This window comes from Miscanthus floridulus, chromosome 9 (genome assembly GCF_019320115.1).
Source record: "Miscanthus floridulus cultivar M001 chromosome 9, ASM1932011v1, whole genome shotgun sequence".
Taxonomy (NCBI): Eukaryota; Viridiplantae; Streptophyta; class Magnoliopsida; order Poales; family Poaceae; genus Miscanthus; species Miscanthus floridulus.
Genome location: NC_089588.1, coordinates 44,178,205 through 44,187,719, shown reverse-complemented (window position 1 = coordinate 44,187,719; position 9,515 = coordinate 44,178,205). Strand labels below are relative to the sequence as shown.

The 9,515-nt window shown below is 42.2% G+C and overlaps 1 non-coding gene across 1 annotated transcript; it reads right to left on the bottom strand.

Annotated features, from left to right (window-relative positions):
* Nucleotides 1-9,079: 9,079 nt before the first annotated feature.
* Nucleotides 9,080-9,186, bottom strand: LOC136484650 (small nucleolar RNA R71). The gene has a single exon (XR_010766151.1). It is a non-coding gene; the product is annotated as a small nucleolar RNA R71 (small nucleolar RNA).
* Between the last annotated feature and the right edge of the window lie 329 nt (nucleotides 9,187-9,515).

Genomic DNA, 9,515 nt, shown 5'->3' with positions numbered 1-9,515 from the left:
TGAAGAATTTCTCCTAATCCATGGTTTCTACCATGGGCTGACCAACATGGCCCATAGTCACCTGGATGCTACTACTGGTGGAGCGTTCTTTTCACTAAATGTGAAAAATGCAAGAGATCTCATCGAAAATATGGTGGTCAATCAAGGATGGAATGTTGAACGCCTCTAGCCAAAGAAGAGAGGTATGCACACCGTTCATGAGGTTGACATGCTCTCTACCAAGATGGACCTCTTGATGAAGAAAATAGAAGAAGGATCCAACTCTAAGAAAGATCAAGAGGCCATTCAACACTACGCCACCGCACGAGCCATCGAAGCCGATCCTTGGTGCGAGGTATGTGGCAGAGATGATCATTCGGGCAACAATTGTTCCAAAACAAGAGAGGACGTGAACTTCATCATCATCAACAACAACAATGGGTATCACTCCCAACAAAATGGATGGAATTCGCGCCCCTTCTACCAAGGTAATGGAGGTAATGGTTTTAATAATAATTTCAATAATAATTACAATAACCAACCTTCATTAAAAGATCTTGTTTGCCAATCTAAAATCAATGAAAGTATAAATAAAAACTTGTTTGCCAATGACAAAATTCTTGAAAACCTTAATGCTAAAATGGACAGCTTTCCTTCTACCATTAAGAATCAATTGAGTTTTAATAAAATGCTAGAAACACAATTAGCTCAATTAGCAGCCGCTGTCCCGTCCTTTCAACAAGGTAAGATCCCTAGGAAACCCGAGGATTCAGTCGATACTATTAAGTTGGTTAACATGAGGTTTGGTAAGCCTCCACTTCGATCAAACTACGGCTATCTCCTTGATTCACCATTGATCACCAAGAAGGGAGATCCTGGCCGCCCAATGATCGAGTGCTTGTTTGCGTTTCTTAGCGTCATCACCAGGATTATTAGTCCATGGCAATGGCACTAGAAATGTCAGTTGGTATTCTATAACGTTTACAGAATAAATCCGCAAGCGCACAGAAATACCATTGTAGCATTTCACCTGGAAGTATTTCAGGGTATCGTTCATTTATATTTTCCCAAAGGAAGGCATGGTATAAAAGTCTCTAAAAGGGATATGAATAAGATAACATGACTGCATAATAGACCAAAGTTCATAACAGGGGTAAGCTAGGATAAAATATTGGATAGTGTGACACACACTCATTCCAATCTCAAGGATAAAGATAAAATAAGAATAAAAGAATATACCTAAACAAGAGCAGGCTTATCCTAATGGTTATGCTAAGATGAGCAGATGATCATACATATACATGGTTTTCTAGGGATAGAGATCCTAAGTTAAGATAGCCTTGGTCACTAAAGACTTGCTTCGGGCACCGGATCGCACCTGTCTGTCAAGTGATGCTGGCCTGTAGCTCTATGTCGTACCTGAACGTGGGGGGTTACGAAAGACAGATAGGGCTATCACCACCTACCACCTACCCCTCAACCATGGAGTACAAGGCAAATGAAGGTAACTTCTATCTTAGACACCATGTCTACGCTATTGGTTACTACTCTAACGTTGGCCGGGAACTTTCGTGTTTATCAGGAGTCCTCTACTAGAGTATTCATCACAAGGACAAACGACGAACCCACAAGCTTATAATGACCAAGACTAACTTAAAGCAGAACTCACCACCTCAACTTAGGTCTTGGTCTAAACATGTATGTTGTATGAAAGATTAAGCATAAAGTTTCATATGCTAAGTGCATAACATAAGAACTTTGCTCTAATTCTATAACATAACTATATTGATAAGATAAGAACAAAAACATAGAAGAACTCTTCATATTGATCATACCAAGATTTCTTCTAGATGTCCAGGCTCTTCACAAGAGTCTTGCCTAGCTCCAAATACTACTAAAAGTAAAAGTACAAGTGGGAGGAGAGAGGCTTCTTGAGTGAGGTGTGTGCTGAGAGAGGGGGCTCTCCCCCTCCTCTTATACTAGCCTAATGGTCGGTTTGGGGGGAATATGCGGGGGAATCTTCCCCAAACCGCCTCTCCACGTCATTATTAAACCGCCAGAGGAGGATGGACCCGGGCCACAGCACTGGGGGTGCGGCCGCACCCTAGCTGGCGTGCTTGGCCACCGCCTTTGCCAGGTGGGCTGGTGGCTAGGCCCAGGTTGCCTCCTCGGTGGTTTGGGGCCCTAATACACCAAGTGAGTGGGCCTTTGCTTGTTTGTCCTTTGTAGACTATGCTTTACGCTTCCTATATTGCGCACTTCGATCATACTTCCCATGCATTTCTTATGTATATCCTGCAAAACACTAAGTCTCCAATACATGTGCAAATATGTTAAAATGAATAACATATGTGTGTAAGGTCCCTAGTTCCTCCTGTTTTTGTGTCTTAATTTGCGTTTAGATTTGATCGTTAAGGACCGCCAATAGTGCTCAATTGGGCCACAAGTATTCCACAATGCCTACTGTGACCTTGGATCAAGCATCAACATTATGTCCAAGGTAACGTATGATAACCTACTATGTGGACCTTTGTTCGCTACTTTTATCCGTTTGTAGATGGCGGATTAAACAATCTGGTTCCCTGAGGGACTAGCAGGAGGCATCTTAGTAAAAATCCAAGATGACTATATCCCTTTGGACATGGAAGCTGATGAGTAAGTTCCCCTCATCCTTGGAAGGTCGTTCCTCAACACCATGAACGTAGTCATCTATGTGGGATCGGGACAAATCCACTTCCAAATTCAGAGTTGGAAGGTAAAGTTTGCTTTTAATGGATACACTAACAATCAGGTCAAGGCAAACCAACCCAAGAGAAGGCCACAATACAACCGAAGGATGAACCAAAAGATGGACGAACCCACCGAATCACAACCACAACCGAAATCGAAACCCGAATAGGTTTGGCAGGAAAACGAGGTGCAAACATCTCAGTCTCCATCTCCAGGACCAACCAATGCACCCAAGCAATGAATACAACGGAGAAGTCCTACTCTAAGGATTTAAAACATGGAGCCCTCGCCGAAAGGTAAATTGGTAGTTATCTCATATTTAATTCTTAATTGCATTTTCATTTAGCATTTTTATTTTGAATTTTTCATTTTTGATTTCTCGACAAACCTTTTTCCTTTCTGCATTTGAGTTTGAGTTGAACTTTTCATAAAAAATGAGGGATTTTGGAGGGAGGAGGGGGATCGCCCGACCCCCTATGATTCCTTCTGCCATCTTTAAGTAAATGGGGAGCAAGAAGTGACCTTAGAGGAGACAAAAGAAAAAGAAAAGTGGCCTAGGGCAGGTCGGCCGACCACCATATGGCAACTTTGGTCATTTCAGCTCCCATTGCCCTGCTCATGTTTGGAATCCTAAGCAAATGTTGCTAAGTGGCATGACAAGATGAGGAAGAGGGGGGGCGGCCGACCCCCCCTAAGGCCTCCACCTTGTCACCTTCTTTGGCTATAAATAGCCATGCATGGGAAGCTCAACCCCCAGCTCAAAACTGTCAGAATCTCGAGCTTCCTATCTCCCCCTTCTTTCAAGTTTTGTGACAGTTCTTCCCAAAGTTAGTTCATAGTTTAGCCACATCAAGAAAATCCCAAAAATATTTTTTGTTTTTCTCTTGCATTTTAGTTGCATTTTCAAGCTTGTCTTTGATCTCGAGTCACTCTCACAAGAACGTTTGTGGTGGTTCATACACCCTGCAAGAATGATTTGTGGAGTATCACTACCCACAAGAACAGTTTTGTGGAGGCGACCATGCCCCAAAAGGACTACTAACTCAGACGACTAACAACAAACGCTAATCTTTGTTGTCCTAGTTGTGTTTTTGTGTCTCTTCTTGTGCAGAGATGAAGAACCCATTCAAGACTGCAATCAAGAAGGTGAAGAATGCCATTGGTGGGAGCTCGTACCAATGCTCCCGCCACTCCAACGGTGACTCTCAAGGAAGGAGAAGAGGTGGTTCTACCCGTTTCTTTTGGGAGGACACGCCAAGCGACGAACAAAGCCAAGAGGGACAGCATCATGGTGCACATGAGCAAGCTGCACCAAGCGAAGGTCAATATCATGGTGCAATTGTTGTACCCCCGCTGAGAGCAATGGATAATGAGAGCGGTCTCTTGTTTGACCAACAAGAGTACCAAAAATACCTCTCAATCCGGGGCGCACTTTTGAACACACCAAGATATTTGACCCAAGCCTCCTCAACAGATCAGTTATGTATGTGGAATTTAACATTGTCTTCTCTACAATTGGTTGGCATAGTTTCTGGCAATTTACTGATGAACTAGGAATTAGACTTCTTACCATAGAGTTCTTGTGCTCGCTGCAAGTTTCTCATGATGGAGTTTATTTTCATACGCTCAACCAAGATTTTAATCTTACATGGAGTCAACTAAATGTTGCTCTTGGTTTTGATGAAGCATGTTTGCTAGATTTAGACCATGCCACCCGTAGATTTAATAAAGCTGAGTTTTTGGAAGCCATAACAACTTCACATAATTGCTCTAAACCAAGACCCAATGAAATCCATAATCCAATAATTCGTTTCCTTCACCTTGGGATGGCTGTAACTCTTTTTCCTCGCAATGATGTTCGACCCTTAGGAGTTGTTGATTTAAGATTGTTGTATGCCATGGCCCATAAATTCGTGTTTCACCTGTCAAACTCGTAGTTGCTCATTGGCAAGGTGTGTTTAGTAGAGATGGCTCCATCGAGTTTACCTCTCTAGTCACTCACTTTGCCGATACAATGAACCTGCTAAATGGTGCACATCAATTTCAATATATTGCCACAGCTAGGGGCATAATCACAGGGGAATATTTTATTAAAGCCCACATGCTAAAAAGAGGTCCAAGAGGTGCTCTTAAAATGATTTATCGCAGCCATACGGCTGAGGTCTCACTACCAAGTGAGTGACATCAGCTGTATAGGGCTCACCAACTAACATTTGACTTGGACCAAGTGGTGAGATGCCGAAGTTTTGCAGGTACAAATACAGATAGGGTCACACGAAGCATGACACAAGCTGCTCAATTTGAGCAAGGTGGCACATCATGATGTGCCGGTGATGATGACGATGATGAAGATGATGAGGTGGAGGCAATGTCAAGTGCCATGGAAATTTCATGTTCAAGTGGGATTCCTCCGCCACGACCATCATGCACCCAAGGTGCGCGAGCTTCCTTCTCGTCCTCACGAGACAGGGAACATCGTGGCTTGTGGCAAGAGTTGGACCACCTCACCAATGAAATGGGTGAGATGCGCATAGAGCAAGGGGCCACATTGAACATAGTCCAGCAAAATATCCAACTCATCCAAGCCATTCAAGAAGAGGAAGTCCATCATTGGACAGCCTGGTGACCCACCACCACGTCCACCACCAGGTCAGTGAGCAAGAGACAAGCTTGGGGAAGGTTCCCTCCCCCACTAAGGTAAGTATTTATTTTTCTGCATTTACATTTTAGTTAGTTTGTTTTCTCTCTTCCATTGCATTTAAAAAATATGAATATGATAAAAATATCAAAAATATTTCCATTTGCTTTATATATGCTTCATGTATGTTTATCTCTTCCTATCTTGGAAATGATGAATAGTTACTCTGTTAATGTTTCCCTAGTACCTAGTTTACAACTTGATATTTCTCTAAGTTTGGATTACTTAGCTCATATGAAACCATCATGAACCTAAAACTTTGTGGGATGCAAGTGCTGTAACAAAGTCTAAGTTGTTGAGAGATATGAAATAGTAGGACAAGAGCTGCTATAATATTGTTCCAAATGAGTATGAGTATCAGAGTTTTATTCTTAAAAATGATGAAAAACCTTTTTGTTCCTCAATGGTGATAATTCCTACCAAAGCCATATATGATCTTTCATGATATAAGCTTTCTACATAGGCTACTTGCTTTGTGTTGAGTTTGTCAAGTCTTGTGACCCTTGTTGAGAGACTTATAATGCTCCCAAGATCAAGATCACGTACACACCACATATATGTGCTACTTCTACACTGGAAGTATGCAAAAACATGCCATTCATTTGCCACAAAATAAATGCTCCATGTTCTAAAAGTGTGATCTCTCTCTAAATATGTTTAACATAAGGCTATGCAAAATATGAGAAAAGAAAAAAATTATGGACACATGAAGATCCAAAGTATTGAAAAAAAATGTGTAAGCACATGAAGGCTCACGAATAGAAAAAAATGATAGCCATGTCTCAAAGTAATAATAGAGAGAGAGATTATGTCAAATGAAGGAGTATTTTCTATATATCATGTTTCACACACTTGCACATCTTGATCAAAGAGTATGGCACTTCTCTCCCTAGATCTGAGTTTTGTCTTTACAATATATGCAAGGTAAGTATGCTACATCTTTCAGCCCTACCTAAGCTCCACATAAGCCTTATAGAAGTAGGCTGAAAAAAGGCAACTTCAAAAAAAAATGTTCCTTGGTGGGGAACCATACACCATATGAGCGACAAGAGAGTACCATATGTGGAACATTAAGTTTTATTTTGAAAAATATTGCAAAAACCTCCGATATGAAACTTGTGCGGGATGAGAAAAATGGTGCTCAAGTGAAAATTGTTCTGTCTTTCAACCGCCCAAGACAAAAGAAAAGGCCATATGCCCCATGAAGGACTAAGGTAATATGGGTGAGTTTTCAATATTTCTAATTTTTCCATTCAAAGAGAAATATGTTTGTTGTACACTTGGTACTCTTGGAATGTGAAGCATAGTAGCAACTCCCGATCCACCGAGGCTAAGTTCTCGAGATGAGTAAAGGTTAAGCCTCGGGGATCTTGTTGAAAGTGAAAATGTCACAATTTTACATACTCAAAACACCATCAACATCCTCGAAATAAAAGGAAGAATAGCATAACATGAGCATATTTTTATCAATAACAAGTTCCACTTGTACTTGAGGCATTTAATGTAGTATATTACAAAACAGGAGGAAATGAGCTATGGGACCCACCATAGGAGGGTCGGTCGACCTCCCCTATGGGGCCCACCACCTTGCAAAGTGACCAGGATCCATGACAAAGCATCCAAAGTCACTCTCCACCCTTGGATCACACTTGTGTTTCTTCTCAAGGGAGGAGGATCAACTCACATGGATTCATGGGCCCACAAAGATGCAAACCGACGTGCCAACATGACAACTTCAGCACATACCCACTCTACATCAAGCCAAGACCCACCCCACCAGAGGGGATGGGTCCATAGGGCAGAGAGAGGGTAAGTTGACCCCACCCCTAGGTTGGTCGACCTGTCAAGTAGGCCTAGAGGCCTCCTCTGCCTTCCAGCATGCCACCATGCACCTCAGATGATCTCAAACATTGATTCTAAGGTGGTTTAATGATGGTTTGATCAAAGGGACCATGATGAAGGTCACACGGATCGCTGACATGGTGCCAGAGTAGACCCTACTCCACCTCCACCTATAAAAGGAGTCTCACACCCCCTCACAATTCATGCCTTCAAGCTCCAAGTGAAGAGTAGTGTAGTTCCACTTTATCTTAGTAGGATAGTCTAGTGTGGAAGTTAGAATTGAGTCGAGCTTGTTTGGGGTTTCCGGAGTTGTCTTCTGGAGAGTCTGGTATAGCTCTTGTACCTTTATCTTTTTAGTAATAATTTTATCTTATTCAATATAGTTATATTGTTACTCTACTTTACTCAGTCTTTACTTTGTGCAATATTATACTTGTTATAGTATTGTTGTGACTTATTTTAGCATATAGTTGTTATATACTAGATTATGATCCTGTAACAACACTTGTATGCGATTATCGCCTGTCATAGGGTGCTCTAATTGATCTGTGCATACGCAATTAGAGTAGTGAGAGAAGGTGTAAGCGTGGTGCTTATACATTATCTTGCCTTTGGTTATCGCTTGTCACACGGATTGTTTGTGGTAGCTAGCAAGTAGTGATAGCCTTGTCTAGTCTTTGTATTCCACCACGTGTTGTAGGCAAGTTCTTAAAAGATAAGGCCCCCATAACAAGGTAGCCGCTTCGGGTAGGAGTTTTGTCCTCCTATTGTCTCGCCTATCGCCTAGCATACATATTGTAAGGTATCAATCTATATATCTCAATTGTGTGGTTAAGCTAAGATCATAGAAGCAGATGTTTGAATCACAGGAATCCTTTACTCTCTCGTTGTCCTCCCACCTAGCTATAGCTTACTAGTTATATTTTAATTTTCTTTATCTTGGCTTGTTGCATCAACCCTTCCTACTATATTTTGATTATCCCCTTGCACTAGTTGATACTAAGTTAAGGTGAACATAAGTATCTCTCATTTATTATCATTACTAGCTACTGCTTTCCCTTGGGATAAAATAAATAACAATACCTTGGAATACTCCTGGGTAAAGTGCTATAGTGGTATATTCTGTGCGCTTGTGGAATTATCCAATAGACATAAAAAATACCATCAAGCATTTCTGGCGCCATTGCCGAGGAAAGCACCAGCCTAGGAATTTTAATAAATTTGAATCTGGAATTTGCCATCAATTTAGTTATCAATTAGTTGTAGGGGCTTACCCTTGCCTTTGTTTCCCTTTATTGTGAAGCAAGGCATTGTATGAGCGGTTTCTACCTGTCGAGCAATTTCATTGAAGATCCTGAGCAATTGGTGAGGAGAACTAGACGCCATCAAGTTCCCCCTCAAAGGTTCATCTCGGATTCGGATCCAGTTAAGGAAGGAGGCTTAGCACCACTACTCAAGGAAGCTATGGCTCAAAAGACTATCTCTGACTTCTTGGCCCCGTCGGCTGCCAACGTAGACATGGGACCCCAAGTCAACTTGGAGGATGCTACCTTTGAGCTCAAGCCCGCGCTTATCAACATGGTGCAAGCCAACCCATTTTGTGGGAAGCCCCATGAGGACGCTAATGCCCACCTGCAACACTTCATGGAGGTGTGTGGCACTTTCACCATCAAAGGGGTGACGTTTGACACCATCCGTCTTCGCCTTTTCTTGTGCTCTTTGCTGGGGAAGGCGAAGAAATGGTTCTACACCAACCATGATGAATCCACCACCTGGGATAGATGCACCAACGCATTCCTCAAGAAGTTCTTTCCGATGGGCAAGACTAATGCCCTTCGTGGAAGGATCTCAAGCTTCAAACAACAATCTCATGAGACGATTCCCGAAGCATGGGAGCGTGTCTAGGAGTACATGTGTGCTTGTCCTCATCATGGGATTGAAGAATGGATCCTAATCCAAGGTTTCTACCATGGGCTGACCAACATGTCCTGTAGTCACCTGGATGTTGCTGTTGGTGGAGCGTTCTTTTCACTAAATGTGAAAGATGCAAGAGATCTCATAGAAAAGATGGTGGTCAATCAAGGATGGAACGATGAATGCCTCTAGCCAAAGAAGAGAGGTATGCGCACCATTCATGAGGTGGACATGCTCTCTGCCAAGATGGACCTCTTGATGAAGAAAATAGAAGAAGGATCCAACTCTAAGAAAGATCCAAACACGGGTTGTGTGGTCTCGCAAGACTACAAGCCCCGCTGAGTTCAAACAT